Source organism: Agelaius tricolor, unplaced genomic scaffold (assembly GCF_023055355.1).
Source record: "Agelaius tricolor isolate 1412-34295 unplaced genomic scaffold, bAgeTri1.0.p SCAF_50, whole genome shotgun sequence".
Lineage (NCBI taxonomy): Eukaryota > Metazoa > Chordata > Aves > Passeriformes > Icteridae > Agelaius > Agelaius tricolor.
In genome coordinates this window covers 1,236,585-1,263,317 of record NW_027269310.1, presented here as the reverse complement: position 1 = coordinate 1,263,317, position 26,733 = coordinate 1,236,585, and the positions used below count along the sequence as shown (strand labels likewise).

Below are 26,733 nucleotides of genomic sequence, written 5' to 3'. Positions count from 1 at the left end.
ATGGATATGCTGAGAAAGGAAACCAGTTGTTACTGACTTCCAAATGGTTTCTCTGTGCACATTGACAGTGCTGGTATTTTTTGCAAGTTCTCAGTAGCAAGGCAGAGCTCTTACTCTGGGGACTAAGGAGCACATCCCTAGAAAGCACAGGATATCACATTTATGATATTTAAAGACAACCCCTGCCAGCATCATTCCACTTCCAGCACGGGGAGGGTCCCAGAAACCTCAATGGGAGGGTTTTATCTCTGCTGCAGAAGTCACTCCTGGCACCTGCAGTGCTGCTGCTCTTAGCTGGAAACCAAAATTACCTCCAGAAGAATTCATGCAGGAATGGTCTCACTATTGGAGCTCTGCACAGCACTGCCCTTTGGCTGCTGCCAGCACCAATGACCCCCAAAGAAAAGGGATCAGCTGAGTCAAAATAAATTCAGGCATTCCTGATAGGTACTGTAAAATCATTTCTCCACCTACTAGAGACAGTCCATTTCCAGACAACAGCAGAAAGCATTTTTATTACTGCCTGGCTCATTTTCTGCCTTTCTACAAGCCTTACCCAGTTCAGCAGATTTCTTTTGGAGCTCCAAGGTAAGCAGCTTTGAATCATCTTCATATTTCTTTAATCTAAGAAAATGGTAAATTAAAAACCCCAAATGTAGGGTACAAAGCACTCACTGCATTTGAAACTTCAAGGACAATAAGACAAAGTCTTAGCACAAGCACTTTAAGAACATTTACCTTTCAACAGGCAGATGATGAATCTGCCTGCAGCACATATCAAATTACACTTTTACAACCTCAGAACAGCAGACATAAAAGTAAACAAATATATACCTACAGAAATCTCTATTTCTTAAAGACAGAATTATGAAAGTTGGAGGGGGCAAAAATTTACTTTTTATAGACCAGTATCAACTATCACCAACAAAAAAATTTACATTCAATTCTCTGCATTTAGACCACTGTGTGGAAAAAACCTCCAAATTTCAGCTTCATTTCCAATGGTTCTTGATTTTGTCATAGACTGCAACCTGTAAGATCACTCTTGGAATTGAAACTCATTCATTTACCTATTTTGCTCTTCTTGCAGCAAGCTTTTCAAATTGGCAACAGAAGTCTCCAACTCCTCTGTCAGGGCTGCAAGCAAAGCCTTCATTTTTTTACATTCTTCCTCCTGCTCTTCCTTTTCTCCAGTAACCTGAATTAATGTTTTCACTCTAGTCTGGAGCTCAGTTTCCAAGTTCTTTTGAGTAACCTTCAAGACATGATATCATTTCTAAACATGTTTTGCAACAAACAGCTACAGCTGTTTCATGTCTAAAGTATCCATAATTATTGATGCAAATACTCCTCTAGTCTATTTCTACTGTAAAACTATAAGCAAGGGGTACCTCTGCCTTTTGCAATGACATTTTAGCCTCTTCCAGCTCTGCCCTCAAATGTTCTTTACTGACCTGGGATTCCTTTAACATTTCTTCATGATGTACTAAACAAAAAAAGATGTTAATATTTTTAAAAATAGGATATTTTCTAAGAAGTACTGCTAAAAATGGAAAATTACATACATTTAAAGAATCTAACAAAGACCAATGGTACTGACATCATATACTATAAAATAATGGATAAAATTTGAATATAGATGGCTTAAAAATATTGAAAATCAAGTTCTGAAAAGTAAGTTTCCTCAGTGACATCTGCCTGACTGTAAATTTGCAAAACTGAAGCAACATATTTTCCCCTTGCAATCTTCCAAAGCTCTCAGTGCTTGACTCACCCTAAAAACGACCCTGCCAGTCCTGCTCCCACAGGAGCAGCTCCTGTTCCAAACAAAAATAAGGCCTTCAAGGCCCCAAAATTCTGCTGCCAACCAGCAACAGAATAAAACCATCATGACCCTGTTTCCTATGCTTCTATGAACAATTACATCTCATAAATAAACAATCATAAACAATTACATTTAAATTCTATAAACAATTACATTTGAACACAGCAGGCAGAACTCTTACAGTTTGCTTCCATTAAGTCAGCAATCTTATTTTGTGACGTCTGCAGCTGAGCCTTGATGTCTTTTATGACATCATCTTTTTCATCTCTCTCTATGGCGAGAGCTGAAATCTAGAAAAATGCAAGAAATATCATCATGAAGTCTGGAAAAGGGACAGATGCTAATTTTCATTTGTACCCCAGGTATGATAAGCAGACATTTTGCTGTCATTCAAGTTAGATTAGATAGATAGATAGAGAGATAGAGAGATAGACAGACAGACAGACAGACAGACAGATAGAAAATATTTGGCTAGATATAATCTTAGCCAAATATCGATCAAGTCACATTACTCTAAAGAAAAAAGTTCTCCAATTCAAAATCAAACCATAAATTCCAGTAGACTAAAGGTACTGAAAGATCACTAAACTTAGTAGAATTTGACTTAAATGCAGCTTCAGATGTTATTTTGTCTTTTATACTAATACCCAGAAACACTTCTTGGCTCTTGCATTGCCCCTTTAGTCACAAATAAAGCTCTACATATGAGATGGTAAAATGAGCAAACCTGCTTTTCCTTTTGACTGACTTCCAGTTTGCATTCTTTTTGAAACTTGTCCACTTTTTCTGCTTCTTCTTTTACTTTTGAGATACAGTAACATCCACAGTTAACATTCTAGCTGAAATGTACTCCAAGTTCAATACAACTTCCACTTTAAGATTGCTTGGAATTGTACAGCTGTACCATTTGTTTCCCAAGAGTAATTGTTGAGGCAATGTTTGATTTTATAATCAAAATACAAACAGAAAAGAGCATGTGAAAATGAAACAGGAACACACCAGGCTATACATACAGAGAGAGAGCATTTAGCTAAAGTTTCTGTAGCTATACACTAGTGCATTATCATCTAAATAAACCAACTATGTGAAGTAAGTATTGATCTCTAGACTGTACTTCACAGACAAAACTTCAATGTTGAGTGACTGTTTGAAAAATAAAGTTCCAAATTTGGCCCAGTGGAACAGCAACAGAAGGGGCCAGGCAGTGAACAAAGGCTGCATGAATAAAAGAAGGGTCCCAGTGTCTCAGGGTGACCTGCTCACCATTCCAGCCCTTCACATCTGTCTGCCCTGGCCCTGCATGTGGAACACAAGCTATGAAGTACAAAATTGAGCCAGCTGCATAAACACAATAAACTGAATTCTCACATTTGAAACTCATTTCCGATCTGTCGTTCTCTGCTTGCACACGAAGCTCTTCAAATGCCGCTGTCATTCTCTAAAAACAAAATTTAATATCTGAAGTTCAATACTGGAAACCCTGGAACTTCTCCAGGGGCTGCTGCCCACCTCAGCCATTCTGAGGAACCAGCAGGTGGGTGAAACAGAGCCCAGAAAGAAGCCAGAAGTTGTGGCAGTGACCCAGCACTAAGCACCCATCCCACAGATCACAGGGATCCACATCCCACACACTGCTGCACTTTCTCCATTGAATGTGTTTTATGGAACACAAAAATCATTCTTGAAAAGGGATTGAAAACCCAACTTCCTGCATCACACACAACATGATACCCACACATGATGGATACAAACAGTATCCCAACATAAACATGGAACTCAGCTCAGCTCACATAACTCACATTCCTTTCATCAAGCCTGGTCACTTACTTCTATGTTGCTATGAAGTTCCTCATACAATTGTATTGTTTCTGCCTTTTCCTGTTCATCTATCAAAGCAAGAACATATGAGAAAGTTTTTCTTTTGAACAAGAATGCCAGCTGTCCAAATCATTATACTTAATCAGCATAAGGAATTAAAAAAGGAATTACCAGCTCCATTCTTATTAAATAAGTCCTTATGAAACATGGTGCCAAAAGTTACAGAATTTAGGGAAAATGTGTAGTTCATTGAAACATTAAGCAAGCTCAGCTTTTAAATTTCCTTCCTAAGATATTTTTTTCTGTGAAAAGTGTAATTCTGGATCAGTTGATGTGACCATATTAATTATTATAGTATTAATGCTGTTGAATAATAATGTATCAACACTGTTAGTATTTCTAAACTGTAATCTAGGGTTTAGCACTGAATTTCTTCCTATCAGCAGATACCTATAACCACAGAGCTGTCATTAGAAAATTGCAACACTCCATGTCCATATTTTCCTTCTTCCACTTTTGTAATTGATACTATTTTTTCCTAAGAAAACAATTAAAAAGAGAACAGTAATAGAAATAGCTATCAAAAAAGAACAGTACATCCATATACAAGTGTTTGTAGAATTAAGGCTAAAAAGAAATCAACACTTCTTAAGTATCCAGGATCAAGTTAGTAAAATTCTAATGATTAGAATAAGAATTCTAAATTGCATATACAGTAGAACTTCCAATCAAGAACATATTTTAAAACCTCAAGAATTTAAACTTCATTAAGTTATCCAACTGTCTTGGCTTGTTCAGTTGCATGAGAAGAATTCCAGTTACTCATTGTACCTTGGGGTTAAGACCTTTTCTCCCCATAAATGTGTGATGGCTGAAAACAGGAAATGTCAGCTCTGGAAATTTGTTAGAGAGTGCTGGGAATTTAGAGTAGATTCTACTGCCTAAAAACAGGCATGAAGTGTCACTTCTTATGTCTTAATATATTCCCAGTGTGTGGATGGCCCTGCAAACCTTCAATGGGCTGAGCAGCCTTGAGGAGCCCTGCCCTGCTCTGGAGCGGCTGCCAGGGCCAGTCAGGGCTGTGGGCACGGCCTCAACCCTGGGTCACTGTTTGGGCACCCAAAGAGCTCCCAGGCTGGCACCTTTCAGCAAACAATTTCACTGGCTTCAAAAGCCCTCTGCATTCAGCATTACAAACCAAAAGTCTGTTAGACCTGGGGCTTCACTTCCAATTTTGTGAGCCACTAAAAATTCACTTTTCACTCTGAGAGCCACATCCAGTCGATCCCAACTGGAGAACTTCTCTGAACAGCACGAGAAATGTCTTCTTCTTTCTTCTGTTTGTGAATTTAGAGCAAGCTAGAAGTACATTTACTCTGATCAATAAAAGCTAAAAAAGCATTTACGTTTGCTGGTCTTCTCTGTGAAGCGAGTGCAGGTTTCCTTGAGCACATTACACAGATGCCTCGAAGCAGCAGCTCTAAAGGAGGGAAAAAATATCCTGTTTGCACAGGAGTGCACAGTACTTTGTGTACCTAAGGAGTAACAATGGAAATGACCTTCAAAATTTAACAGCTACATAAAACTGCCCACATGGAAACTGATTCTTTCCACCACAAGAATATATACTTGGTTCTATTACTTACTCTTTCAAGAGATCTTTATTTTCACATATCTCATCTTCCAGTTTCAAATGGAGTTTTTCATTTTCAAACTAATTTCATAGGGAACAAATGCAAAAAGACACTGTTATTGAAAAATAGATTAGAAATGCACTTTGACTTCTCAAATCCCTCATGAAAAAGTAATTTGGGACATCAGTAGACAGAAGTCTGTTTTATCTGGTATTACATGCTGAGTCATCTTTTGCATGAAAGATGCAATCATTAATGAACAATAATTTAGCAGCAAATGAGACACTTACAGCTATATTCTTCAGACAAACACACACACAGGACAGGTGCCTGCAACTTCTCAAAATAATCATTTTCTCAAGGCACAAACCAAACTGCAACAGTCTTTAAGATTTAATTGTATCAATAATAGTGTCATACTGAATCAGGAAGCACTTAACTTTGTTTATTTAATGTATACTATACAATACTGGCCTGCAGTTCTTGAATGGCTTTATTCTGTGCTTCAATAGTCTTTTTATTTTCCTGGAGCTTTCTTTCTTTCTGGTTTAATTCAGTTTCCACAGTCAGTTTCCACTGCTTGATCTTCTCAGCCTCTTTGTAGAGTTTTGAGAACAATTCATTCATTGTTTCTGTATTCTATTGAAACAGGTTCCACAATTTAATCTCAAATACTATCTAATTAATAGTACGTAATATCTAATTAATACTGTTTGAGATAATGTATTTATCTCTTAGAAACATCACAAGAGTAATATTTTTCTACAGATGGTGATAGAAGTTGATATATGATCAGGAGCCCAAGTTTATGCACAGGATGCACAAATCTTTGTGCATCCTCTATGTATGTATCAAAAGGCTTTACAGAGCACACAGGAGAAACAAATACAATGAAATATCCCAAACCCCCTTCAGACATCATCAAATAGATGGGCTTAAAGACATGGATAACTGCAGTCCACCAAAATCAATAAAGTTTTGTCAGAATTATCAGTGAAGCCAAAATTCCTTCTAGCAGGTTCTTCACACCATTTCTGTCCTCTCCTTCTGACAGACACTGCTGAGTTAAGTAAAAGCAGCTTCAGAGACTTTGCCCAAGAGTACCTGTGATCTTGCCATGAACACACACAGAATCACAGAGTCACAGAATAATGAGGTTGGAAGAGACCTCTCAGATCATCGAGTCCAACCTCTGCCCCAACACCTGGGCTATAGCACCAAGTGCCATATCCAGTCTTTTTATAAACACATCCAGAGATGGTGATTCTACCACCTCCCTGGGGAGAGCATTCCAGTGCTTCATTATTCTTTTGGTGAAAAATTTCCTCCAAATATCCAACCTATCCCTCCCCTGCTGTAGCCTGAGACTGTGTCCTCTGGTTCTGTCAGTGCTGCCCGGTGGAAGAGACCGACCCCACCTGGCTACAACCTCCCTTCAGGCAGTTGGAGAGAGCAATAAGGTCACCCCTAAGCCTCCTCTTCTCCAGGCTAAACAAGCCCAGCTCCTTCCAACGTTCCTCACAGGGCTTGTGCTCCAAACCCCTCAGCAGCCTTGCTGCCCTCCTCTGGATGTGCTCAAGCACCTCAACATCCTTCCTAAACTGAGGGCCCAGAACTGGACACAGCACTCAAGGTGCAGCCTCACCAGTGCCCAGCACAGGGGCAGAATGACCTCCCTGCTCCTGCTGCCCACACCATTCCTGATGCAGGCCAGGAGCCATTGGCCTTCTTGGCCACCAGGGCACATTGCTGGCTCATATTCAACTGGCTGTCAGCAGCACCCCCAGGGCCCTTTCTGCCTCAACACTGTCCAGCCACACTGTCCCCAGCTTGGAACGTTGTGGGGGATTTCTGTAGCCAAAATGTGGAACTCAGCACTTGGACTTATTGAACTTCATGCTGCTGCACTCTGCCCATCCATCCAACTGATCTAAGTCTCTCTGCAGAGCCTTCCTTCCTTCCTTCTTTCCAATAGATCACCACAAGCTCCCAGCTTAGTGTCCTCTGCAAATTTACTAATGAAGGACTCGATGCCCTCATCCCCGTCGTCTATAAAAACATTGAACAGAACTGGTCCCAGTACAGAGCCCTGAGGGACAGCACTGGTGCCTGGCTGCCAGCTGCATGCAGCACCATTCACCATCACTCTCTGGCCCGGCCATGCAGCCAGTTCTGAGCCCAGCACAGAGTGCTCCTGTCCAAGCCATGGGCTGCAGCTTCTCCAGGAGTGTGCTGGGGGAGACAGTGCCAAAGGCCCTGCTGGAGTCCAGATACACAACATCCACAGCCTTTCCTGCATGCACCAGGCGGTCACCTGGTCACAGAAGGAGACCAGGTTGGTCAGACATGCCCTACCCTTCGTAGAGCCACGCTGGCTGGGTCTGATAGCCTGGCCATCCTGTGAGTGCTGTGGGATAGCACTCAGTATGAACTGCTCCATTAGCTCACCTGGCACTGAGGCCAGGCTAACTGGCCTGTGATTACCAGCATCCTCCTTCCTACCTTTTTTGTAAATGGGTGTCACACTGGCCAGTGTCCAATCATCTGCAACCTCAGCAGTGAGCCACAACTCTTGATAAATGATGGAGAGAGGCTTGGCAAGCTCATCTGCCAGCTCCCTCCTCACCCTGGCATGGATCCCATCTGGACCCAGGGATTTACAAATACCCAAGTGTCCCAGCAGTTCTCTGCTCACACACGCAGCAGGAAGGAAAACCACCACCCTTGTGCCCTTAGAACACCTTGAAAGTGTCCTACAAGCAGTGCTGGGCCAGTGGTCGAGGCAGGGAGAGCAACACACGAGCCCAAAGGGCCCTTTGGTTCACTTACAACACCCCCAAACACCATCCTTGTTTTGGCTGCATCACAGTTTTGTTCCAGTCCTGATGGTGCTTTAATAGCTTAGGATTAAAAAGTCTAAAAAGTTGTCAGGGATATGAAAATCAGCAGGGAGAGTGCAAGAAATGTGTTTTATTTTGTGGTAGCAAAGAGTGTTTTGTAGCTGCAAAGTACAGAAGCTATTGCAAAAAAAATGAGCTGGACTGAGTTGTGCTAAAGCAGAGATCTGCTGGTAAAGACACTGTCAAAAGAATCCAGTGCTTGAGGAAACCACTGAATTCATTGTTTTACAGATAAAACAAAGCCAGACAAGGCTGGAAACCACTCAATTCATTGTTTTACAGATAAAACAAAGCCAGACAAGGCAATGGGGATAATCTACTTCCGATTTCCAAAGAATACTCTGACTTCAACCCTTCTGCCCCTCAACAGAATATTCAGAACCAGTTCCACAAGGATACTTAAGTGTTTAAATCTTACTCTAATTAAAGCTCATGGACTTCACAGGCACTTCAAACAAAGAAAGAACAACAGCAATATTGCAATCACCTTAATTTTTAAAGATTTGTTTCCAGGCATGTTCACTAAATCACAAATATCTCCTCTAAGTGATTCAGCTTTAAACAGGAGACAGAAAACATTATTCCCTTTTAACTACTTCCTTTAGCCCTGAAATATCTACTGAATAATGCTTTAGGCACTGTTTGGGAACAAATTCAAAAGACCCCAAGGAATTAGATGTGCAGAGTTGATACTTAGCTGACCTCTTCATCTACTTCAGAGCAAAGTTTCACTTGCTGTGAAATTGTATCTGAAACATGAAGAGATTTTGATCAATGTCTTTCTAAAAACTGTAACAGTGAAACTGTATTTAACAGTTACAGATATGAAACTGTGAGACTACTCATGAAAATTAAACCTTGACAAGATATAAAAATCTAAAGAAGGTGCATGGCAAATATTCCAATCGTACCTGAATCAGTGATTTCGCCACGGTTCGACACATCAAATGGCAGCTTAAAGTCATCATCTGAGCATCTGTTCAAACCCTGCACAAATTTAAACATTAGTTCCTTATGGGTACATTTGTAAAGAAGAATTATAAAATCCATAAAAAATCCCTCCAGATGATGTGAAAATAGAATTGGTCATTAATAAAACAGCTGCCTACAAATTTCAAAGCCCAAGGTATTGGTAATGGCTTTGGAACTCACTTCTTCCTGCCCAGTGGTTGATCAAACTGTTGGTGTCCTGCAGTTTGATTTATAGACTGTGGCCAAAGGGGAGCTTTCAATGCAGGGAACTCAGCAGCTCCTGCCTGGCTGGGCCCTGGTGCATGGCAAAGGACTCAAGGAGACAAATTACTTTTTTGGAGACCAGTAGTTGATATTTCTTTTTTACTTTGCTTCCAAGGGCACTTCTAAACTATATCTGATTATGTTTCAGCATGAAAATACCCTTTTACAAGGTTTTTAAGTCACAGAGGTTCATCCTGTAAACAGCTAACTCATCTGCTGTCAGAATGTCCCATTTGAATCTCAACATATTTCATAAGGAGCTTCAACATGAAAAAATAACTTGTTGAATTCCCATAACTCAGTGTGGGGACAGAACATTTTCACTGCACACCTGATCTGGTGAGACCAAGACACCAACACCAGTGCGAGCATCTGAGTGGGGCCTGTGGGAATCCATCAAATCAGAGGTGAGATGAAGGACTACATTTTGTTCATCACGAAAAAGAGACCAGTGTGTTACAAGAATTGTCTGCTGACTATTTCTGTACTACTTCATGAGATATGAGCTACAAGGATACCAGGGAAGGGGTTGCAGGAGCCCACACATAGTCCCACCCAGCAAATGGTACAAACAGATAACTCACAGAAATAACGACCAGGGAAAGGCTGGGGAAAGGGCAGGGGCAGATTAACACCCAGCAGGGAAACCTTTCCCGCTGACAAATGGTACAAGCAGATAACTCACAGAGATAACGACCAGGGAAAAGCTGGGGAAGGGGCAGGGGCAGATAAACAGTCTGCAAGGCAGGATATTTGCTTGCTGAAGCTTGATAGGGCACATATTGCGTTAATCATAAGATTTTGGTAATTTTCCACGGAGAAGTCACCAAATAAAGACATAGGGTGAAGAAGATGCAGCTGAGGAAGACTCCGCAGCCTTTTATCACCGACCACCAGGAGACAGAAGGATGACCCTCTAGCAACAACCAGCGCAGGCGCAGAGAACTCCGAGATAACATGGACTCCTGAAGGATGGAGAGGATAAAAGGACTGAATCAGAAACTAGTTGGGGCGGCAGTAGGTGGAGCGGAGACTCCCCTGTCGCCCAGCGCTGAGCCTTTGCTTACGTAGTATAACTGCTTCAATAATTAATAAATTCTTTGATTGGAAATTGCTCGTTTTGAGTCAATTTTATAACAATTTGGTGCCGCGACTCAGATGAGAGTTTGGATCGGGTAAGATCTACCCAGAGTGGGGGGCGCCTCATCCAGTGCTTTCCGGGTGGCCCCTCTGGGAGAACCTCCGCCACTCTCACCGACGACCCTAAAATATATACTAGTAAGCAAATGGGACAAATTATACCGGTGAACCCCTTAATAATCTGTGCACGGAGTCCGGACGAAGACGCAGGACGCGTAAGTATAAAAGGGAATCCGTTCGGGCGGGGTTGGGATCCCGGAGTGTGGCGGTGGACAAGTGTGAATGAGAGGAGGGCCGGCAGCCGGACTCTCCAAGTGAGTGTGGACCCTTGAGTAGTGCGGTTCCCGCAGACCCGCGAGGGCGAGGGCCACGAAAAAGGGGAAGTGAAAGGAATTTGAGAGTGAAAGAAGGCACTCCGGACGAATGGGGCAGGGGAAAAGCAAGACCCCAACCCAAGTCAAACTCCCCCCCATTCCAAGGGACAGTCCCCCTAGGATTTATGCTTAGTAACTGGAAGCATTACCCGGGGACGGAGACTAAGGATAGGGCCAGAATGATACATTATTGCATGGAAGTATGGGGTGGGAAAGAGATTTCCAAAAAAGTTTTTTGGCCCGTGTTTGGATCATCTGAAGACTGGGTTCAACAGGACTTGAACCTATGGGTAAATTCTAAAGAGCCCTTCTCGCAAGAGGAGAGCGATTATGCCAAAATATGGGTAGCAAGACCCGAAGCGTATGTTTTCCAATTAAGAGAAGGGAAAGGGGATCCGGACAAAAAGGGGAAAAGGGACAATCATTTGGGCGACTTAATTATAGCACCGCCCCCATATGTCCCACCGCTAGCACCCAATGCCCCACCACCTCCACAACCACCTGCACCAAACAATGATGAAGAGGGTAACCAAGGGGAGGTTAACCAAACCGGTTACCAAGGCCCGATTACAAGGAGCCGCAGTAGGATGGAGATGGGGCTATTCCCTCTATGGGAGATGCCCATGGGTGGACCACAGGCGGGTATAGGATTTATTACTGTCCCCTTGAGTTCGGCAGATGTACGAGACTTTAAGAAGGACATGGGACATTTATTAGAGGACCCTTTTGGGGTAGCCGAGAGGGTCGACCAGTTCTTAGGATCAAACATCTATACCTGGGAAGAAATGCAGTCCATTTTGGGCATTCTGTTCTCTACTGAAGAACGGAATATGATAAGAAGGGAAGGAATGCGTATTTGGGACACGCAGCATGTCCAAGGCCCGGCTGTGGACACTAAATGGCCCCTACAGAACCCCCATTGGGACCACCAAAATGCGGCACATAGAACACATATGCAGGATTTAAGGACCATAATTATTCAAGGGATTAGGGACTCAGTCCCGAGGGGGCAAAATATAGATCGGGCATTCAATGATAGGCAAAAGAAGGACGAGTCGCCTACGGAATGGCTCGAGAGATTACGGAGGAACTTACGATTGTACTCCGGAATGGACCCCGATAGCCAAACTTTACAGTCAATGCTGAAAGTTCATTTCGTTTTAAAATCGTGGGACGACATAAAGAAGAAAATCCAGAAGTTAGAGGACTGGCAGGACAGGGGGCTGGATGAACTGCTTAGGGAGGCACAGAAAGTATATGTCCGTAGGGACAACGAAAGAGACCGCAGACAAGTAAAGTTGATGGTCGCAGCAACAGGTGGGGGGAGGTACCAAAGAGAAGGGCGAAAGGGAGGTTCGAATGAACAAAAAGAGAGAAGTATAGGGGAGTCAGAAGGGGTGAAGGTATGTTTTTATTGCGGAAAAAAAGGGCATTTTAAGTGAGAATGTAGAGTCCGAATCAGAGACGAGAAGCAGTTCCAAATGGACTAGGGGGGTCAGGGGCTCTATTTGGTGGGGACCCGGAAAAATCATAAAGAGCCCTTGATAAAACTTAAAGTGGGTCCCCACAACCAAGAAATGGAATTTTTGGTAGATACGGGGGCAGAAAGATCCACGGTACAGAACCTACCAAAAGGATGTACCATCTCTAAAGAAACTGCCACTGTCATAGGGGCGAAAGGGGAACCTTTTGAAGTACAAATCATAAAAAATGTGACTATAGAATCAGGATCCAAAATAAGGATGGGAAATCTATTATTGGTACCCGAGTCAGATTATAATCTGCTCGGGCGAGACATGATTATAGAATTAGGGATTAGTATAGGTGTAGATAATAAGGAATTAAAAATTAAATTATGCCCTTTAAGGGTAGAAGATGAAAAGCAAATTAACCCCGAAGTCTGGTACACGCCTGAGAGCGTGGGACAGCTAAAAATCACTCCATTTTTGGTAACTATCAAAAATCTGGATGTCCCCGTCCGAATTAAGCAATACCCATTATCCCCAGAAGGGAGATGAGGATTAAAACCAGAAATAGAAAGGTTGTTGAATAATGGATTGTTAGAACCCTGTATGTCTCCCTTCAATACTCCCATCCTACCAGTTAAAAAGCCAAACGGCACCTATCGATTGGTGCATGATTTAAGGGAAATAAACAAGCGAACTGTAGCCCGGTTCCCGGTGGTGGCAAATCCTTATACCCTCTTGACTAAACTGGGGCCTGAGAATTTATGGTACAGTGTTATAGATCTCAAAGATGCCTTTTGGGCATGCCCTTTGGCTAAAGAAAGCCGGGATTATTTTGCATTTGAATGGGAAGACCCCGATACGGGAAGGAGACAACAATTAAGATGGACGGTACTCCCTCAAGGATTCACTGAGTCCCCTAATCTCTTCGGGCAGGCTTTAGAGCAAATTTTACAGGATTACCAAGCAGGGCCAGGGGTTACATTAATCCAATACGTAGATGATCTACTCCTGGCGGGGCAGCAGGAAGAGAATGTACGGAAAGAAAGTATTAAGTTATTGAACTTTTTAGGATTAAAGGGATTGAAAGTCTCCAAGGCAAAACTACAATTTGTCGAAGAAGAAGTAAAATACCTAGGCCATTATCTAAAGAAAGGAGAGAAGAGAATAGATCCTGAACGAATACAGGCGATTTTAGCATTACCAATTCCAAGAAATAAGAGACAAATCAGGCAAATACTTGGACTAACTGGTTATTGTCGTCAATGGATTGAAAATTACAGTAGTAAGGCGACTTTCTTGTATCAGAAACTTACTCAAGAGGGACTCCTAAAATGGGATCAGGAGGACACCGAAAGGCTGCAAGAGCTTAAAGAAAGCCTAATCCATGCCCCGGTATTAAGTTTACCTAATACTAATAGACCCTTCTTTTTGTTCATAAACGTAGACAAGGGGGTCGCATATGGGGTCCTTACTCAAGAATGGGCAGAGAAAAGGAAACCGGTGGCTTATCTATCAAAGATCTTGGACCCAGTAAGCAGAGGATGGCCTACGTGCTTACAAGCAATTGTAGGATGTGCTCTTTTGGTAGAAGAAGCCCGGAAAATTACATTTAATAGCAGCCTGAAAGTGCTGTCCCCCCATAACATACGGGGAGTCTTACAGCAAAAGGCTGAAAAATGGATCTCAGACGCAAGGCTTCTAAAATATGAAGGAATATTAATTGAGGCTCCAAATTTAACTCTAGAAACTACTAATATCCAAAATCCAGCTTCCTTCTTATATGGAGGACCAGAAGAAGCACTAACACATGATTGTATAGTGACTATAGAAGAACAAACAAAAATCAGACCAGATTTGGAAGAAGAGGAATTGGAAAAAGGAGAAAGACTGTTTGTGGATGGATCCTCCAGAGTAGTTGAGGGAAGGAGAAAATCAGGATATGCTATCATAAGGGGACCCAACCTGGAAGTGATAGAATCGGGACCCCTTAGTGGATCCTGGTCCGCCCAAGCATGTGAACTATATGCTGTACTACGAGCCCTGGAATGGTTAACAGGAAAAGATGGGACTATTTTTACGGACTCGAAATATAGCTATGGGGTAGTCCATACATTTGGCAAAATATGGGAGGAAAGAGGACTAATAAATTCACAAGGGAAAGATTTAGTTCACCGTAAATTAATATTAGATGTACTCAGTGCCCTACGAAAACCCCGAAAAATAGCTATAGTTCACCTGAAAGGTCACCAAAAAGGACTGGATTTGAGAAGTAGGGGAAATAATACAGCTGACCAGGAGGCTAAACGGGCTGCCCTGAGACTCCTCACTTTGCAGGAAAACATAAAACACTCCCAAATGCCAGAACCTGACCCCGACATCAAGTTTAATAAAGAGGAAGAGAATAAAATACAAAAACTAGGAGCTAAAAGGGATGCACAAGGAGCATGGAAATTAGCAGATGGCAGAGAAATAATACCCAGAGCATTGGCACATAGATTACTGACTAAGATACATCAAAAAACACATTGGGGATCACAGGGACTGGTAGATTATTTTGCTGCAAAGTATGTGAGTGTGGGAATCTGGGACATTGCCAAACAAGTAACCAGAGGATGCCTAATTTGCTTACAAGTAAATAGAAAAAATTTGAGAAAATTACCGGAGGGAGGCCGACCGCTAGCGAAAAGGCCTTTCTCCCACATTCAGATAGATTTCACCGAGCTCCCCAAAGTAGGGAGAACCAAATATTTATTGGTCTTGGTGGACCACCTAACACATTTTGTGGAAGCCTTCCCAACCGTAAGAGAAACAGCCAAAGTAGTTACGAAAATATTGATGGAAGAGATAATCCCGAGATATGGGGTCCCAGAAGTCATTGACTCAGATAGAGGGCCGCATTTTATTTCCCAAGTTACCCAAAACTTAGCAACAGCTCTGGGCATACGGTGGGAACAACATGCCCCCTGGCATCCCCAGAGCTCTGGACGAGTTGAACGAATGAATGGGGAAATAAAAAAGCAATTGACCAAACTGGTAGCAGAAACCAATTTGACCTGGGTTAAATGTATTCCTCTAGCGTTGCTAAATATAAGAACAAGACCTAGAGCTGATTTAGGGGTATCACCCTTTGAAATGATGTATGGGATGCCGTATAACCTAGAAAATCCTAACGAACATCCTGTCATTAATGACACATGTACACAAAAATATTTGGTGGAATTGACAAAGTACAGAAAGGCATTATGGGAAAAAGGTATGTTAGCACAACGACCTCCTTTAGATTTTATCTTACACCAGGTACAGCCAGGAGATTGGGTGCTCGTGAAAAGCTGGAAAGAAAACCCCTTGACTCCAAGGTGGGAAGGACCGTTCCAAGTACTCCTCAGCACAGAAGCAGCCATACGAACCGCTGAAAAAGGATGGACTCATGCTAGTCGCATAAAAGGACCGGTGAAACCCCCTCACAGCTGTGAGGTTTGCAGTCTCCTGGGAGAAACCAAATTAAAGCTGAAACGAACTGATAAATGATTTGGATAGTAATCTGGGTTGGAGATAACCATTATCTCCAAACCCAGCTAATAGGGAATCGGGAGGCTCTTGGATATTGCAAACTCTTAGAGGACGAGTTAAGAAAGCCCTACTTTAAGTCCCCGAGATTAGAACATAAAGGGCACCCATGGTGGAAGGGGGAAAAAGCACAAAACAAAGATATAAGGTTAAAGTGTAACTGGTTAGATTGTGACTGTCACCCCCTTGTATGCTTTTCCTGTAAATTGTGTCACGAACCTTGGTGGTCTCATTGTCGGAGTGGTAGAACACCTAGGGGAATTTGCACGCCGTGCTATGAGAAAGAGAGGAGACTAACTTCTATCATTTTTAGTAGCAGAGTTGCTACGGGGGAGGTAAAGCTTGGATCTGACGAGTGGTGGGAAACCTTTTCCAAAGGGGTAAATCCTGATCGGTTCTGCTACCACCCTAACGAACCGATCCCCTTTCTCCTGGACATCCTGGAAGTGGTGTGTCAGAAGAAAGCCCCCAATTTGTGGCGTGACCTCTCATTAATAAAAGCTAATAACTGGGCCGCCAGTGCTAAAAAGTGGAAACGGGAGGTTTATCCGGCTCCTGAAGAATACCCCTGCTGCCGAGAAGATGGTAAACCCCGAGGCTCGCAGCAACCGAGTCGTCGGGCGAGGCAGAGAGGTAATAACCAGTGGAGTCCGTCGGAAGCCTCGACCCCCATATGGGATGTCCAGGAAATGTTGGCCGTCCTGCCCCAGGATTGGTAACCCACCACTGGGGAAACCAAAGGTAAAATTTAACCTGAGCTCCGACAATGACAGCCCCAAATTACAAGCCTTAATTCTTTTCTGGTGCATTGTAACAAGTTCAGGGGCAGAAGGGTATTCACATCAACCCTTCAAATGGTCACTGATTAGATGGGAAGACCAGTATGTTATCCAGACCAAAATCACGTCTGGCGCACCCAGCTTTTTATGTACTTTGTGTGATTTAATACCTGTAAATCCATGTTTAAATCAGTTTGGATATTATTTTTGTCCAAGCTCAAACCCGGGAAAAGGGTATTGTAACTATCCAGGACACTTTTACTGTGCTTATTGGGACTGTGCATCAGTAAGCTCCTTTGGGGGGAACGAGGACGGGTTTATCAGAACTGGATGGGGTCCATACGAGTGTACACAGCCCACTTCCACATATACCCAGAAAGAAGGAGGGTTAGATGGAACATGCAATATGATTTACATTAATGTGACAAAACCACATGACCAAGTCTGGTTATTAGGGAAAATGTGGGGAGCCCGATTATGGGAACCAGGGACAGACAGAGGGGGGCACTTTATAATCCAAAAGACAACCGTGCCACACGACCCCGAACCAATTGGACCAAACCAGGCGATAGCTGGAGAACTAACGCTAGGAGAAAATAATGGAAATGAATCAGAAACAGCCCCAACCACTAGTCTTCCAGAAATGTATAAGCAAAACTTTACTAATTCGACCCGAGGACCTGAAAACCCGGGAGAAGGGGACTTGTGGAAAATATTACAGGCCACTTTCCTAGTCCTGAATGAGACCCATCCAAATCTAACTGAGGAATGTTGGCTGTGTTACACCATAAACCCCCCGTTCTATGAAGCCATAGGGGTAACAGCAAAAAGCAGACGAGTAAATGGGACCAACCCAGCTAGGTGCCTATGGAAAAAAGAAGGAGAAGAATCGAGAGGGATAACCTTGGCAAGGGTAACGGGGAGAGGAAGATGTATAGGACGAGTACCAGTGGAAAAACGACATCTATGTCAGGTTATGGGGAATTTGAGTGACCCTAAGAAACCTGCCAGCTGGATACTGCCAGCAGCAAATACTAAATGGGTCCGTAACATTCTCGGAGTCACCCCATGTATAAATATAGACCGATTTAATGAATCCAGTGACTTTTGTATTCAAGTATTGATCGTACCCAGAGTCCTTTACCACCCCGTAGAGTACGTTTATGAACAATATCAAAATATAGGACCCCACATAGTGAAACGGGAAATATTCACAACCTTCACTGTGGCAATGTTACTAGGAATAGGTGCAGCCGGGACAGGAACAGGAATAGCCTCACTCATACAGCAACACTGAGGATTCCAAGAACTAAGAGCCTCTGTAGATGAAGACCTCAGGAGGATCGAAACCTCCATCAAAGACCTCACAGAATCATTAGATTCCCTAGCAGAGGTAGCCTTACAAAATCGAAGGGGGTTAAATCTATTATTCCTGCAACAAGGAGGACTATGTGCTGCTTTAAGAGAAGAATGCTGCACATATGTAAACAAGAGCGGAATTATACGGGACTCAATGGCAAAACTAAGGGAGGGGCTAGAAAGAAGACAAAGAGAAAGGGAAAAACACCAAAGCTGGTATGAATCTTGGTTTAACTATTCTCCTTGGCTTACAACTTTATTATCAACGATAGCGGGTCCACTACTTCTCTTACTATTGGGACACACGTTTGGCCCTTGTATTTTTAATAAATTGATTAGCATTGTAAAAGGCAGATTAGAAGCTGCTCACCTTATGCTCATACGAGCAAAATACGAAACCTTGAAGATGGATGATCCAGAAGAATCTCTGGAGCTCAGCAAAAGGGAATTAGAGCGTTTTGACGAACAAAATTGAGTATCAAAACAAAGGGGGGATTGAGATGAGGGATTACATTTTGTTCGTCATGAAAAAGAGACCAGTGTGTTACAAGAGTTGTCTGCTGACTATTTCTGTACTACTTCATGAGATATGAGCTACAAGGATACCAGGGAAGGGGTTGCAGGAGCCCACACATAGTCCCACCCAGCAAATGGTACAAACAGATAACTCACAGAAATAACGGCCAGGGAAAAGCTGGGGAAGGGGCAGGGGCAGATAAACAGTCTGCAAGGCAGGATATTTGCTTGCTTGATAGGGCACATATTGCGTTAATCATAAGATTTTGGTAATTTTCCACGGAGAAGTCACCAAATAAAGACATAGGGTGAAGAAGATGCAGCTGAGGAAGACTCCGCAGCCTTTTATCACCGACCACCAGGAGACAGAAGGATGACCCTCTAGCAACAACCAGCGCAGGCACAGAGAACTCCGAGATAACATGGACTCCTGAAGGATGGAGAGGATAAAAGGACTGAATCAGAAACTAGTTGGGGCGGCAGTAGGTGGAGCGGAGACTCCCCTGTCGCCCAGCGCTGAGCCTTTGCTTACGTAGTATAACTGCTTCAATAATTAATAAATTCTTTGATTGGAAATTACTCATTTTGAGTCAATTTTATAACATTACCCACATCAAACACGGACTTACAGCACAGAGCGGATGCTCGAGAAGATGATTCCCTTCAGTTTTGATGGAAAACAACAACAAAAGTCTTTGTAATTCAAACCGAAGATGTCTGTGCATATGCCACTCCAGGCATACACACAGAAACGAGTCCAGTGCAGGAGCCGTCCCGGCCCACGCAAGGGCAGGTGTGTGTGTGCTCCAGGCCGGGGCTGTGCCGGGGCAAGGGGCAGGTGTGTGTGTGCTCCAGCCCGGGGCTCTGCCGGGCACTCCTTGGGCCCAGCACTGTCCCCGTGTCCCCGGGGAAGGGCCCTAGCGCTTTCCCCCCGTCCCCTCCTCAGCCGCGGCCTCCAGAGCAGCACAGCCCGAGGGGCGGCCGGGGAGGGGGGCTTTGGGGCCGCCCTCAGCGGCCCCGCGGCCGAGCGCTCACCTGGGATCTGCCCGCAGACACCTGCCCAGCGCTCAGGCGCGGCGGCATGAACAATTTAAAGCGGTTTTCCTTCTCCATGGCTCCGATAAAAGGGCGGGCGGAGCGGCCCCAGCTGCCGGCGGCCGCTGAGGGCGGGCGCGAAGGGCGGGAAGCGGCAGCGGCCCCTCAGCGCGGGGGCGGGGGCGCCGCCTAGCGGAGCTCGCGGGGCACGGCCCGGGCACGGCCCGGCCGGACAGAGCGGCGGCCGCGGGGCCATCGGCGGGGCCATCGGCGGGGCCATCGGCGGGGTCATCGGCACCATCGGGGCCATCGGCGGGGCCATCGGCACCATCGGGGCCATCGGCGGGGTTTGCTCGTCGCCCGTGGACGCCAGAGAGGTCTCGGGGCAGCCCGGGGGCCCGGGCGGGTTGGCGATGTCGCCGTGGTCGCCGGCCGGGGGCAGCACAGCGGGACTTTGGCCGTCGCGGGGAAGGCAGGAGAGGTCTGAGGGGAAGGGGGGGTCCCGCCTGTACAAGGAATAAATGGGGGAGCCCAGTCCTCCTGTGTGAAAAATGCGTATTTTATGATTGGCTTTTCGCAAATATTCAAATGAATATTATATGTGTTTATGTCAGAAAGTTATGCTGTATTAATTTTCTTAAGTAGTGTGTTAAATCTAGTTTTAGGGTATAACATAATGTTAAAATAAAAACTATGCTATGTGAGATACTTTTTTTTTAAAGAAAGGACTTGCAGCAAGATAGCAGCCACAGAACACCTAAATCTTTCAGAGAAAGAGAATTTATTGCTTTCCTATCAGAGGAAACGAACTTCTTCCTGCCTGCTCAGCCCTGAAGACGCTGTCAGGATTCAGAGGAAGAAGTTGACACTGAACAGACTCCTTGGTTTGAATGAAATTTATGCATCATGTATGAGGTGTATGAATATGCAACAGGTTATTGTTTTTAAGGGTGAATCCTCTCTTAAAGTGTGTCTTTTTTCAGGCTTATTTTGCCCAGAAAAAGGTACCCAGATGTCCGTAACTTTTTCTTGGTATTGCCTCATATTGTCCTAATCCAAATTATCCAAGTTATTATTACTCAAATTATATATATTGCTATTTTCTAACTATTTTATTACTATGAAACTTTTAAAGATTTAAAAAACAAGTGATTGGCGTTTTTCACATCCTGTGACCCCGCGGTGTTGTAAATGGCTCCCCCAGAAACATCAGTACATGGGATGTTGTGTGTTGGGCACTGTGTGAAAAACACCAATCACTTGTTTTTAAACTTTTAAACTTTTAATAGTAATTAAATTGTTATAAAACAGTAATATAATTAAAGTAATAAAAATTTGGACAATTAGGATTTAGGAGAATATGAGACAATAAGAACAAAGAGTTACGGATGTCCAAGTACCTTTTTCTGGGCAAAAGCCTTGTGATGGTTGGTGGGCATGGAAAGCTGCCCTGGGCCCCTTGCTCAGGGCTGGTGTCAGTGCCCAGAGCCAGAGGGGATCCCTTGCTGGGGGCTGTGCCATGGCCACCTGCCCTGTGCCGCGCTGGCCGCTCAGGCACCAGGAACCAGCAGCCAAGGGCACTGCCAGGGCCAAAGGCCAGGTCAGCCAGACAGAAAGGGGCAGGGCTGGGCACTGTTTCCATGGCACTCGGCACTGGGGGGACACCTGGGGCACCTGGCCTGGCAGTTGCCATGGAAAGCCCTGGCAGGCACTGAGGGCACAGCCCCTGGCACTGAGACACTGCTGGGCCGGGTGCTGAGCACAGCGCTGAGCACGCAGAGATGGTTTTGTTCTTGCTGAGCTGCAGCACAGCCAAGGCCTGTCCTGCCCCTCGTCCAGCCACGCTGGGGAGGGGCTGGGGCTGCGGGGGAGCTTGGCAGGGGACACAGCCAGGACAGGTGACCCCAACTGACCCCGGGCACAGCCCAGACCAGAGCACATCATGCTCAGGCTATGAAGGGGGGGAACAAGGAGCAAGGGGGCAATTTTGGAGGGAGGCTTTTTGCCTTCCCAGCTAACACTTAGGCAAGAGGGGGCCCTGTTTCACCAGTGGGCAGGGTCACTACCAAAGACACAGACACCAACTGAAGGAATTGTGGCATTTATATCATGCACAGCTGCAAAGCATTACAAAAGGATAAGCTCAGCAAAGCACATCAGCATTAGCAAAGAATTACAAAAGGATAAGCTCAGCAATCCATCAGAACTCATCATTACATTTTGATGACTAACCCCTTGGTCAAACACTAGAGGTGTTTGTGGCAGACAAAGATTCTGGCTGACTATCAAGGTACACCTTACACACATCAGTAGTACTTTAGTGACACCGTTCTTCATTCTTTTTTCTCAATCTCCTTGGAGTTAGGAACAAGAATTCTGTTGTCCATGGAGCTGGCACCTTTTTAATTCCAGAATAATGCCCCCAGGCCCTTTGCTGTTCAGCTTTACCATGTTGTCTGGGGCTAACAAGGCTTGGGGGGCCCTTTCCCCTCTGGCTGGAAGGGGCCGGGTCCCAGTCCCTGAGGGGCACCCAGGCTCCTGGATGCAATTCCTGTGCAAGTCCCTCAGTGTCACAGCAGCCTTCCCATGGAGCCCCGTGGATCAGAGCATTTGCCAAAGGGGCCCTTGGGGCAAACAGGGAGATTTGGTCTAGCAGCATGTGTAAAACAATATCCTGTCAGATCTACTTGTTCTCACACACAATCCTTGGCTTCAGGGACACATTCCCATTGCTCCTGCCCAGCTTTCAGGACTCAGAGTTGTCTTTCCCAGGAGCTGCTCCTTCAGCTGCCTCGGGAGGGCCATTTGGCCTCCAGACCCACACTCTGGCTCCATTATTAGGACTGCTGCATCCAAACCCTTTATCTCCACAAACGGTGGTGATTGGAGCTGGAGCTCCTTTTTTCACAATCGTTCCTAAAATTGCAATATCAATAATTGTGCTACCCTGTCATGGGGTTGAATAATCCAATCTTGTTCACTATTGTTTAACAGAATTACTGTAATTTCTCCTGGATATTCTGCATCAATTCCTCTTGCCATGACATGAACACTTTGCAAGGCCATGCTCCAAGGGAGCAATTACCAAAGCAAAGTGTCCTGGAGGAATCTGAATTCCTGTTTCAGTATTGATGGCTTTCATTTGCTTTGAATTCATCCTCATTAATTCCAATGCATGAAGGCCCAGCCCTGCAGCCTCTGGGCTGGCCCTGCCAGGGGCCATCACAGCCAGAACAATTTCCCAGGCAGCCCAAGTCTCACTGCCCATGGTTGGATTTGCAAATTGGGGGCAGCCGTGCACAGCCAGGGGGTTTCCATTTCCCCCGTGGGCCATTGTTCAGGGCATGGAGCACATCTGGGAGATGGGTTCTCCATGGGCAAAGGTTCCCATCTCCTCATTTTTTCAACTGCTCTTTTAACAACCCCTTCACCCGTTCAACCAATCCTGCAGCTTGTGCATAGTCTGGGACATGAAAAACCCTGCAGGCTTCATCCCTGTATTTTTCACAGCAACAGACAAAGCACTCTGCATCACAGTATCAGCAAACCCTGGGAAAATAGCCAATTTCATCCCTTCCTCCTTTTTACATTGTATACAATCTCACAAAGTTGACCACTGACAGTAGGGCCCTGGCCAATCCTGTTCTGTAGGGTATTTAGAGTTACATCCCTGAGCAGCCAAAGCTACCAAATTAGTATTCTCAGCACTATTTCACATTATTATTATTTCATATGTAGATATACATATTGATATATATATAGACAGATAGATACAGACATATATATATAATATATATATAAATATACAGATATATATATATTAAGGTCTTAATATACAAAAAATACATATAGTTAGTTATTATATTGATATTTCACTGGTACAAATGCAGCTGAGCTCAAGATTAAAACCTTCTGCTCTTGCTCCATGTGGGAGCATTCCAACAATAATTGTTCCTTCTGAAGGTGCTGTTTCCAATGGACTCTTAACAAATTCATCTTTGTCTGCCCAAACCCATAAGTCCTTTTCCTTTTCCATGTGCAGTTTTTGGATGCATTTGAAGACATCCAGGGCTGCAGCTTCTTTTCCCCGACTGCCCCACTGCTCCCACGGGGCTCCCACCTCAGCCCACTCCAGAGCCAGGGAACTCCAGGGAAGGGCTTCCCATCTGGGAATTTCTGATGGCACTGATTCCTCACATTGACATTGAACAAGTGACATTTGGTTGGGATCTGGCCAGACTGGGCCAGTTTGGTTTGACCAGTGGCCAAAGTCAGCACCAAAGACACAGACTCCAGCTGAAGGAATCAGTGTCATTTCCTGCAGTTCAGAGCAGCAAAGAATCACAAAAGGAGCAGCTCAGCAATGCACCCAATCATCCCCACCAAAGATTGCCTGCAGTGATTAAGAAAGATGCAGCAGCATTTCCCCTCAGCCTTTCCCATCCCCCAGATGCACACAGCAGCTGGGGAAGCTGTCACAGCCAAGGGCTGCAGAGCCACTCCTGGGCACTGGCAATTCCTGCAGGTGCCTCCAGCCCCAGCTGAGGCTCCAGGCCCGCTGGGAGAGGGCCCAGCTCTGGCAGTGCTGCATGAACAAACTGACAGCACTGCTAGTGTGCCAACATCTGCTTTCATCCTCCCCTTGGCTCCCGCCCAAAGCCTGGCCAGGCCTCAAGGAGGAGCCAAGGCAGCTGACTTTGATCCTTCAGCCCCACACAAGGCCAGATGTCAGATTTCATGGCCTTCTCTGGCTTCTAAATACACAAAGGGCCATCCATGTTTCACTAAGGAGTGGCTACATCTATCACAGTGCTAATGACCATGCATATCTCAGCAGGGAGCAGATACAAAGATAACCTTTGCTTGGAAGGTTCCTCCAGAGGCCACCTTTGGCTCAGGGCCTGCTGTCCAGGCCTCACTCAGGGCTGCTGTCCAGGCCTTGGCACTTCAGGGACGTGTTTTAGTGCTGGGCTTGGCACTGCTGGCTGAGCGGCTGCACTGGGTGAGCTCAGAGGGCTTTTCCAACAGAAAGGATTCTGTGATTCCATGATGATATCCGCTGCATTCAGCTGGGGCTATTTCAGCAGCATTACTTTGCTCCAGAAGTTCCCTCTTGCCCAGCTCCTGTGGCCTGAGGCTTCAGCTCCTTCAGCTGCTGGTGCTGAGCTGCTCATGCTGAACGAGAGCACTCGGAGAGACGAATCCAGTCCATCCAATTTCTTCTGGGACACGCAGAGGGGAGGCTGTGCAAACAGGAGCATTGTTTGCTGTGGCCTCCTCTCTGCCCTTCACGCCTTCCAGCGCTTTGAAGCAGCCAAGAGCTTTCTCCAAGAGTGCAATGGAGCAGCTGTTCCTGCTCGCGGGCCTGGCTCTTCCCAGTCTCTGCCCTTGCCTGCTTCTGTCCCTCTTGCTGTGCCCTCTGTTCCCCCAGGGCTGGCTGGCTGCTGCCCAGGACTGTGGCACTGGCACAGATCCAGTGCTCCAGAGCCTCCTTTCTGTGCCCTTGGAGCTGCCTGGGCACAGCAGCCTTTTCCATCTGGAAGCTCCCCATGGACAGGGAGTGCCCAGCTGCGTTCCTTGCACAGCCTCCAGGAGCCCAGGGCTGCCATCTCAAGTCCCTGCTGGCACTGGGGGCTCCCAGGTGCCTCAGGCTGCTCTGACACCGCTGCACACGGGAGGGAACAGGGCCAGGGGCTGTGCTGAAAGTCAGCTCCATCTGCTGCTGCTGCTGCTGCAGCTGCTGCTGCTGTGGGGTCATTTGTGCAGCCCTGGCCCAGAGTCAGGGATCAGATGCTGCCAGTCTCTTCCAGCCCTGGCTGCTCAGAGGTTGGGCCTTGGAGCCTCATTGGCCAAAGGCAGCTGCTGCTGGGCCCTCTGTGTGTGCCCGTGTTCAGCAGTGCTGCTCCATCAGTCTGTGCCCAGCAACGGGGAAAAGCCTCAGCCCTGCAGGGCCAGGAGCTGCCGGGCTCTGCCTGAGCAGCTCAGCCAGCAGCAAGGGAGCTGCTCCACACAGGAACCAGGAGCAAAGGACATTCCTTCTGTAGGACATGTTTTCTATTTAAAGGAAAAAAAGGCAAAAGAAAAAAAACTATATAAAATGTGAAAGATGAAAACAAAACCCAAGTGTTAGTGAAAAAGTTCTGAAACTTTGCATTAAGAGGTAAATGATCTTTCCAAAAAGAGAAGTCAATTATTTTCATTGTAAATGTGCTGATGCCATGGATCCATCTTACTGACCCCAGCAGCCTTTTAAAAGATTTTGGGCTTTGTTTCCAACATTGCCATTTGAAATTGTGCTCAAAGCAAGAGGAAATTGCTTTGTGCCCTTCCCGCTCCAAGCAGGACTGGGAATGGAAACTCTGTCCAAGCCCAAATCCTTTAGAAGATGACCTTCCTTCTCAGCCTGGGAAGGAGCTGCACATTCCCTTTGAAACTGTCAGGGATTTCTTAGAGACACAAAGTGCCACTTAGGGCTTTTTGCTCTGGTTTGGCAGTGCAGAAGGGCAATTCTCCATCCATCAGCTCCAGACTGCACTGCCTCAGGAACACGGCCCACTCGCCAGCTTTGGCCCACTCAGGCACTTCTAGAGGAGGAAGAAAGTGCAATTGCACAATTCCAGCCAATCAAGAAGGAAGAATGGGACAGACAAACACCCTGTGCAGATCCAGGCGTTCAGCTGGGACTGTGGAGGGTTTGGGTTCTTGCCAATTGGATGTGTGTCCCCAGCTGCAATCTCTGGGCCTGCAGCAGAGTCTCACTCAGCTGCCAAAGCAGAAAGCTCAGGCGCTGTGCTCGCAAGGGGCTCGTCTGATGCAAAGCTGTCAGAGCAATGGGAGGGCAGAGCCAGCCCAGCTGGGCCCAGGGCTGAGCCCAGCAGAGCCCTGGCAGAGCCCAGAGCAGCCTCAGCAGCCACAGAGCCCGGCTGCAAGGAGAGAAAGCAGAAAGTGCCCGTCAGCTGAGGGCTCCTGTGCCCTTGTGCCAAGGCCTGCGGTGCCCAGGCCATGCTGGCTGTGCCCAGAGCTGTGCCCAGAGCTGCCCATCCCTGCTGCCTTTGGCAGCAGAGCAGGAGGGCAGGACATG

At 45.6% G+C, this 26,733-nt stretch overlaps 3 long non-coding RNA genes across 4 annotated transcripts; 1 reads left to right on the top strand and 2 right to left on the bottom strand.

Moving 5' to 3' along the window:
- Positions 1–556: 556 nt before the first annotated feature.
- LOC139604355 (uncharacterized) lies at positions 557–2,095 on the bottom strand. The gene is made up of 3 exons (XR_011683951.1): positions 2,007–2,095; positions 1,071–1,486; positions 557–624 (listed from the first exon to the last, which is right to left on the bottom strand). It is a non-coding gene; the product is annotated as an uncharacterized lncRNA (long non-coding RNA).
- Positions 2,096–9,898: 7,803 nt separating this feature from the next.
- LOC139604351 (uncharacterized) lies at positions 9,899–16,934 on the top strand. 2 transcript variants are annotated; one of them, XR_011683947.1, is made up of 3 exons: positions 9,899–10,768; positions 15,694–15,846; positions 16,280–16,934. It is a non-coding gene; the product is annotated as an uncharacterized lncRNA (long non-coding RNA). The 2 variants fall into 2 exon arrangements; XR_011683946.1 differs by having other exon boundaries at positions 16,277–16,934.
- Positions 16,935–17,935: 1,001 nt separating this feature from the next.
- On the bottom strand, positions 17,936–18,392 carry LOC139604354 (uncharacterized). The gene is made up of 2 exons (XR_011683950.1): positions 18,106–18,392; positions 17,936–18,075 (listed from the first exon to the last, which is right to left on the bottom strand). It is a non-coding gene; the product is annotated as an uncharacterized lncRNA (long non-coding RNA).
- Between the last annotated feature and the right edge of the window lie 8,341 nt (positions 18,393–26,733).